The 9246-nt window shown below is 34.4% G+C and overlaps 1 long non-coding RNA gene across 1 annotated transcript; it reads left to right on the top strand.

Moving 5' to 3' along the window:
* Positions 1–1985: 1985 nt before the first annotated feature.
* LOC122594403 lies at positions 1986–8781 on the top strand. The gene is made up of 4 exons (XR_006322984.1): positions 1986–2200; positions 7127–7259; positions 7396–7500; positions 8529–8781. It is a non-coding gene; the product is annotated as an uncharacterized LOC122594403 (long non-coding RNA).
* The last annotated feature ends 465 nt before the right edge of the window (positions 8782–9246 follow it).

The raw sequence follows: 9246 nt of genomic DNA, 5'->3' as shown, positions 1-9246 counted from the left end.
GTTAATCTTCAAAAACTTGAACCCATGGAACGTGTAGAGGATGCACATGTATTGTTACCAGTTGAATTTATCAAGGAGGTATGTAGTCGATTCGATTATACATTGTATGGCTATTTTCTGGGGAAAAGAATTGCATATCCAGTAGTCGAGAATTTTGTTAAGAATGCTTGGACTAAGCATGGTCTTAGATGTATTATGATGAATGCCAATGGGTTTTTCTTTTTCAAATTCCAATCTGAGAAGGTTATGGACTTTGTATTGGTGAATGATCGTTGGCTTATTCGAAATGCACCCATCTTGTTGAATATATGGTCACCTAATGTTAATCTTACAAAGGCTAACATCACAAAAGTCTCGGCATGGGTTAAACTCCATGATGTGCCAATGGTGGCATATAATGATGATTGTTTAAGCGTGTTGTTATCTAAATTTGGGGAGCCTAAATAACTAGATTCCTATACAACTTCCATGTGTATTGAATCTTGGGGTAGGAATAGCCTTGCAAGAGCTCTTGTGGAGTTCAATGCTGATATGGAACTTAAGGATAAACTAGTTGCTGCTATCCCAAACCTATTAGGGGCAAGATATTCTAAGGAAATGATAAAGGTTGAGTATGAATGGAAGCCACCAAGGTGCTCGGTATGTAAGGTATTTGAACATGGGGATACTACATGCCCAAAGGTTGTAAAAATTGTGCCTATGGCTCCATTGATAGATAGTAATGGATTTCGATTACTCAAGAACAAGAAGAAAGCAAAAACTCAAGGATTTTCGGTACAGCAAAAACAAAAACCAATCTTTGAGTATAGGCCAATTATGAAACCTAAAGTTTCTACGGATGGGACAATCACGTCCAAAACACCTGTCACAACACATTCAAAAGCCACGCGCCTATCAAAACGTTAAATTGTGACGCCACATATTCTAATGCAACGAAAAAGTTATGTTGAGCACCACGAATTGAGTACCCATGCCATGGATTAGAAATAAAAACTAAACCTTGGACTTATGCAAAGTGCAGACAAAAAATACAATGGTGAGACTTGCAATTATTTCTTTTTAGAAATGGCCAAAAGTTTATGGGATTGTTGTCACGGGATAAATACTCCTCTACATGTCTTCCAATTCGGCCACACCTTAAAATTTTATCATCTACAACAATGGCTTGCTTTAAGCATTTATACATTGTGCAAACAGAATATATCTCGATAATCATGTGAACATTCTTTATTAAATCCTAAGTCATTGGTGAAGCCAAGGGCATATATCTTGAATTATCATTGCTAAAGATGTTGCAACTTAAATTTATTAACAGTTTTAATTACATTGATATCTACTATAATCACCGTGGGAGAGAGTTACATCATGGTACACTATACTAGGATAAGGTTCAGGCTGGTATGTTAAAAATTTATGATCCTATGACTATCTCCAATAGGGGTGCCCTTAGGCACCCTTAGATATCCTTTGCCGTTTAAGTTTGTCTAATACTAAGGATTTTTTGAAGGACGTCTTTATCTAAACCCTTACTTGTCCTTACTTAATATATTTTTGTTTTTAGTTGGAGGTAAATGATATGTAAGAATATGTAAAGATGTTTGTATGGTTGGAGATAAAGTTATAGGATTTGAAATAATTATAAGGATGTATAAGGATTTGTAAGGATATGATGTGACAGATCATGGACGCCTAAGGGCGTCCTTGACATTGAATATAGCCTAATATGACATATTAAAAGTTTCAGTCAGAAATCCCAAACATGACTTACAACCTATCAACCTATTAGTTGTTATGTAATATACATAGCTTAATTAGTTGTTATGTAGCCATGTAGGTGGTTTAACGAATCAAAATTGCAGTTTTTAAGGAAATGATATTCCATTTGAGCTAATTTATCATGACGGAATGAAGAAAACCCCGAAGTGTGATTTTTTAAGCATGATAAAGTCCAGTTATGACAAGTAGTGAAAGTGGAAGGACAAAACAGAATTTTGACCAAAAGTAAGTACAGTAAAAACCATGTACATAAAACCAGTGTTCACCAGAAAGTTATTGTTTGGGGCAAGCCAAACACTCAGACAACAAACAAAAGAAAAGAGGGAAGAGAGGGAAGTGGATGTTTTTAAAGGGTTGTTGACCCCCCTCTCTTTCCAATGATCTGCTCCCCCAAATTTCAACAACGACCCTTTTGCAATTTCTGGTCTGTAACGCTCTGTTCTGTTTCTGTTGTGTGCCTTTTCTTTTACACTGCATTCTTGAGTTTTCTGTAATGGGAAAGGAAAGGAAAGGAATAATAATACTGTTTTATATTATATTATATTGGTAGATACTGTACTTGTGATCCTGTTACTTGTTTGTACAAGCATTACCACTAGCAGCAGCTAATAATCATGCTCCCTCTGTCCCATTTTAAAAAAAGGCAATGAGGATTAATGATACTGTTGTCTGAGTAAATCGGACAAAGTTTGAGACTTGACGTATCTTGGCGGGGTAATTTTCCGGAAGGTTTCAATGGTGGGAAATGAATGATTTTCTTTCCGTCATTGAGCAACCGTGATGATTGCAGCCATGGCGGTTTGTTCCTCTTTGTTCCGATTACCATATGCATCTGAGCCTTATATAATTTTGTTTTACATTTGTTACTTACAAAAACATACTTATCTGTTTGAACAGAAAAAGCTTATTATATGTGTTAAACATCTTGCAAACTTCCCTTGACTATTTAGATTCTATATATGTTGATCTATGACTCTATGTTATCAGTTAATGGATGCTGGTATATACTTTACACTTAAATCAAGCAGGCCTGGAAAAGTAGAGATCTTGTTATGTGCACATATTATTTGATTGTTAAACGAACCAATGCAGACTGCAGTTGAAATTTTGAATGAATGATTCTTAAGGTGCTGCATCTTTTTTTTTTTTGTTGTTGTTGTTGTTTATGACCACATATAGGATCAGTAATGGAGCTTTTGTTTTCCCATATGCTATCTACCCACAAAGGACTGTCAGTGTTATTTCCGATAGATAAGGATGAAACTTGACTTTTAGGGTAAACCACAGGGATGATTTCGACCGTATTTATAATGAAAAATATAATATAGTATAGATTATTATTATAAGTAAAATGATTTTATATTATGATTATTGTTTTATATTATTTAGGGTACATTTGATTGAAATAGTCTTTTAAATGTCACCGTTGTTCCAATTACTAGTATAACTTTTGATTATACATATCTTTTTAGACCTTTTTTTTCCGCTTTCGAGCAAAGCATATCAACTGCATTGGTTGGCGTTTAGTGGTTCCGGAGGTTGTATGTATCAAGGATTAACTCTGATTGTGAGTTTTGACTGGGTTCTTGTATGCCTGACTATTTTAAAATTTTAAGTTAGCTCTTCTCAGACCTTTTGTGAGGACATCAACATGCCTAACCACTAGGCCACCTTTGGCGGCGTTGGTTCACGTTTGACCCATTTAGAGATGAAAAATAACCCAAGTCAGTGTAGTTTAGTAAATGGTTTGAAAAAGCCGCAACTGAGGCATTTATGATGAATTTTTATTGTACTTTTAGTTAATCATCCAAAGATGTTAACCGTTTTTTGGTGGGGAATTTTCTGCGGTCTTGTGTAAAAATCATTTAGATTTTTCAACCTTGACTGGTTTTTACTATGAATGCAACTATGCCGGTTTAATTCTCTTTATTCAGATACATTTTCTGAACTGAGCCTTATCAAATTTATTATGAGACAGGCTAAATATATACTTTGTTAGACATTTAAGTATTAATCTTAGATGACAAACTCTTAACATGTGATGTAACTATGGGTTTGTCATCTTGAGTCTGCCTCATACAGATTTTATGGCGGTTGGGTAAATGGAAATGGTGGAAATGGTTTTGAGTGTGTATCAAGTTATATTTCTCCTGAATCAATTTGCTTTTATCATTCTTATTATGTCTTTCACCTTTTTTGATACTTCAACTTAAAAGAGAGTTCATGGTTTGTTATTTTGATAATTTTTGTGTACGGTTCGTATTTGTTGGCAAGAAAAATACCAGTTAATCTATTCTTCAAATAGAAACTCTTTTTTAACAACTTGAGTCCCATGGAATTTTTGCTCTGTGTCATTCGGTACTCTTGCGCTGAGTGGTGTAGTTCATTTAGGGCTCAGATGGAGTAAGTCGGTTACAGCTTGGTGGATTTGGGTATGCGACTCTACTGTTGTATTGACTGTTGTGTCCATGTGAATTTTGTTTATCTCATGTTTTTATTTGTTCTGTTTTTCATTTGTGTGTCAAGTATTCAAGTACTGTATGGGGTTGGCTTTTCCTGATGGGCAGTTTCCTTTATTTGCTGAGCTCAAAACTCAAAAGTAATGTCGCTTTGGTCAAGTAGTGTGTTCTATTTGCTTGTGTCGAGATACATAATTGCTGGTTTTATATTGCTTGTATAGTAGCCGGCAAGTCATAGATGTTATTGATTTAATAGTTTAGAAAGGTGGTCTCCAAAACGAAAGGTTGATTGTAAATAAAAGTTGTTAGCAATACCGTCTTTGATCTGTATTTTATGATAAAGTGTAACACTACATATGTTTTTTTTTTTAAGTACCATGGTGTGGGACTGTGGGTTTTATTCTGGGTTTGGGCAATAAATGGCTAAGACAAAATGGGAATGAGAGAGGGCTGGGTTCCAGAGTTACATGGCGAAGCCTTTGTTGTTAAAGGAATTGAAATATTGTATCATGGTTGGAGGTTGGAGCACGGTTAGCTTACTTGGAATGTGAGTTATATTTGAGAAGCAAGTTTTTTTGAAGAGATTGTAAGCACATAAATTAGCCGTGGGTGGATCTCAACCAGTTTTCTATTGGCTACATTTGACCTGTTAAATACATAGAACAAAACCCATTTTAGTTATCGGTTTGGTATAGAGGCCTTTGAGGGGATTTGAGGAGCTTAACGTCCCAAATTTTTAAAAACAAAACCCATGTTAAAAAATCCTTGTTTGAGATGGTATTGTGAAAAAATAACTAGCCTCAACAAGCTCCTAAAGGCTTTTAAAGATTTTAAGAATAAAATTTTGTCAGAGAGTTGAAAAAACCCGGTTTCTAGCCTTAGCTTCAAGCTCAAGTTCTAGGGTAGGCTTTGTTTACTTTTTATGTAAGTTACATGTATAGTAGTGCTCTTGAACCTCTATCTGAGATGCTTATGTGGTTAGTATTTTAACTTTTGTCTTAACCTAGAGTACTTTCTTTCTGATGGAAACGTAGAATCCTTTCAATACTTTTGTCCCATTATACGATAAAAGGTGGGACATGTTTCAGTTATGTAACAGGTGGAAATAAAATGGGCGAAGCATTTTGAAGGGAAAGGAATATAAACGATTGAGGTAAATGTATATAATCTAATCAGTTAATTATTTTCTTTGTTATAGTGGACTCGACTGGCTTTAGACAATATTCGTAAACAAAGCAGCGTATCAAATAAGATTTTGTTGAGGATGGATATTCTTTGCTGAACCTGTACACTAAGGAAGCGGAAAAGGATAAAGAAGCTGAAAAGGATTTATTTTTCTTCTTTTCAGATTCCTTAGTGTAGAGGTCCAGGAAGAAATACGCATTTTCAACGAATCTTAATTGATAAGCCTTTATGTTTACGATAGAATGTAAACCCCTTGCTATTAGGGCATCGACAATAGGCTTGTCTTTGTCAAGGCGAGTCGAGTCTCTATAACAAAAGAAAGAATTGACTAATTAGATACTATATATATATAGGTTTATGAAACCACACGGTGAACTTTTGGGCTATAGAGCGCACATGAGTGAGGATAGTCTACTTGGAACCGGAGATGATTTGAGAATTTACAACAGATTTTTTATGTATATGGCAGGTGAGATCTATTACCTCATTAGCGAAAAGCCAATAACACAGTTGTGTTCTGGGTTGTAATTAACTAATTGAAGTTTAAGAGTAGTAAAGCTTAGATTCCCACTTTTGATAGCGGAAACTTTTGCACCCAATATTAAAGGGGAATTATAGAAATGGAGAACAACTGGAACAATCGTTACAGATGGGAGTTATGATTCCGAGACATCTTCATTGAATAGCAATGTGTAGTGGATGTTCGTGTTTGAATAATGTTAAGAATGCTTTTGCATTTGTTTATTTATTATGGTCAGGTGAGAAAACACACCTCTCTTTCTCTTAAGTATATTTTTACAGTATGAGCATCAAGTATTTGGGTGTCATTGTTGATAATAATTTTTAGTCATCTATAAAGCTGCATTCTGATTGCATTGTTGGATCAAGATTGATAGTTGTGATTTTGCTATATGATTGATGCATGAAATATAACTGAATTTAATGTGGGACATTCATCATGTTTTAGTCTCTTAAAGTATAATCAAGTCTAAAATCAATGGGGTGGCGTAGAAAGATTGCGTGGTTGCTGCTCTTAGTTTAGTAGTCCATAACCACTTAGGAGTATTTCAGTAGTCCATGGAATGTCATTGCTCTATTTGTTGGGATCATCCTTTATTTCTCGTGTGGTGGTTAAAGCATTTTACACATCAAGCCTTACTGAAGCAAACAATAAATTTGATTCTAAGTTATATCTTCTTACGCAGTCTATATATGCACATTCTTTCGATGTTTTTTCCCCCATTCTTTTAGATTGTTACCTATGTTCAACCATTACCCAAATTAACTTGTATGAGTAAGGGGTTTATAGTTGGCATCTTAAGGCGGTGGTGATGAATTTCTAAATGTCTGAGTTAATCAGACAAAGATGTTAATCATTAACAGTATCTTGGCAGGTAATTTAAATCACACATACAGGCTCTGCAACTTTAGTATAAATCCGATGAATCATAGAAACATATACAATACATTTGTTCATAATTAATAAGTGCTTGATTTAGATGATTTTGGAAAGTGTCTTATTTTTTCTAATACTTGTTTCAAAACTTGATTTTGAGCTTTGGAGTCTATAGTTTTGATTGCTAGTAAATATCTTTTTATGCGCTGCCCCTTATCTCATTTGAGATGGAAACATCAAATCTAGAAGAGTCCTTTTCATATATTTGTCTTAACTCATACACATGCATGTTGCTAATTGATTAATGCAGGTTTTATGTAGAATGGTACACTCTTTCAAGGGAAAAGCGTATAAAGGGCCATATTTATACTTTTGTCATGGATGTATTGTACTATTGTATTTTGTAATCGGCATCATACACGCTCGATTATATTCCAGTATTAGTAAGTTTTTGATTGCTCAACTCTGTCATTTGCTAGGAAGCTAGATAACCATACGTTCATTATCAGATTTCTACCTCGCTAACTTTCATTGAAATGCACCCACTATATTAGTTTTCTTAATTGTGTGTTAACCTAGGTATCCGACCCGCTTTGCGAGTAACCCAGAGTCGTTGCAGGTGAATCTAAGCGGCCATATGGGGGTTTAGTTTTTGCTTGTAGGAGTAGAGCTTGGGACCTCCAGGTATATTCACCTTTCTGGTTCCGTATTTGTGTTTCAAGTCATAAATATATCTAATGATGATAGTTGCAAATCTGAGTCTGCATAGATGAGTATTCCAAGAATTAAGGTTGTTTTGGAGTTAAAAGGGTATTGTTAAGTTATCGGATTACTTCATTGTTGGTCATTATTTACAGGGGTGTTAAACTTCAAATTTTAATGCTTCCTTTGTATTATGAAACTATAAAAGGTTGGATAAGTCTAAGCTACTTTCGAGATACTTGACAAGAACTTTATTTGGTATCATCTGCAATAGGGTTTTTATATCCAGCCATTACTTTGGCTACCAAGAAAATATGAAATGCTCATTGGAGATAAATGGCTATATCCGAGTGGAGTGCCCATCGAGTACCCATCATTTGAAGTTAAAATTGTCTTGGAGGAACTTGGTTTTGAATATTGTGAAGAGCCTAAAATGACGTTTTGAAGTTCTTAGGTTCTGCTTTTATTCTTAGTTGTTACTTATGTCAATATCTCTAGAGTTAGTTTTGAGAATATGTACTTTAAATTATTGTCTTGAACCTCTATCTAACATTGACTAACAGTTTTATTCAAGTGACGAGAAAATGATTTGTATCAACTTTAGCTAGTTGTATTCTGGTATTACCTCTCATGCTCAAGCTCTCTGGTAAGAATCGAGTCTTCAACTATATTGAGGGTTGTACATGGCTTAGTGAATTAAAATGTTAGTTTTTAAAGGAATGATATGTCTTTTGTAAATAGTCGTTTCATTCCAAAGTAAATGGGTATGTTCAAATGGGTATGTTAACAACACCGATGAAATGGGTATGTTCAAATCGATACTAGATAGACCCATTTATTTATATCTAACACTTCGATTGTTTATTGATGATTCTATAAAGTTTCCCTGGGTCGTCAGATGCCCGAACTAATAACGTGATTTGACTTGTAACACTCTCATTTTATTATCCACTCATTTGCTATGATATATTGATTGAATCTTTTCTTTTTTCCTTTTGACATGAGTGCAGTTCAAACGACTAGCAACGTGGCATATCGATTTCTTGATGGCAATGGCTAGCAAGGGAGATCGTTATTGATTCGAGTTGATGCTTTCATCAACTACGGTTTCTGTTGAGTCATATGTTCGATAAATGTCGTGTTTTTCATAATATACTCTCCATAATGTGTAGATATGTTCGACAATGTGTGTGTTTGTAAAGACGTTTTATGAAATTTATGTAATGACAATTTTGAATTTTTGATAGTTACATTCGTTTCGATTCCAACATCTTTTGTTACCAAACATGAGAATAGTTCTCCTACATGTTTCTCTATATTGATTCCTTGTTCAAGCCAAACACTGGAATGGATTATATATTTTTAGGTTCATTCTCTTTCTTTACATTTTCATTCCCCATTTTAATTCCATTATTTATTATTCACTCCTACCAAACACCCCCTAATTGTTTGCTTTACATAACTACTGGTCCTGAAATATGGCAAATTTTCCAATTCTCACTATAAATTTTGTTGACAATTTGACATCATAATGATTTACAAGGCAACTTCTGTCAGGTTGTGTAAGTTCCTGCATACTTAAATATCTAGATGCTTATTCTCGTATTTTAAGTTTAGAGCTACGCCATGTAAGATAATAATAAACATGTTAAATATCCAAAATAAATATATTTGTTTAGGCGCATGTCTGTTCAGATTTTATTTAGGGATATTTTGATAGTTGTGTAA

The sequence above is a fragment of the Erigeron canadensis genome, chromosome 3, assembly GCF_010389155.1.
Source record: "Erigeron canadensis isolate Cc75 chromosome 3, C_canadensis_v1, whole genome shotgun sequence".
In the NCBI taxonomy this organism is placed as follows: Eukaryota; Viridiplantae; Streptophyta; class Magnoliopsida; order Asterales; family Asteraceae; genus Erigeron; species Erigeron canadensis.
This window is presented reverse-complemented; position numbering and strand designations above follow the sequence as displayed.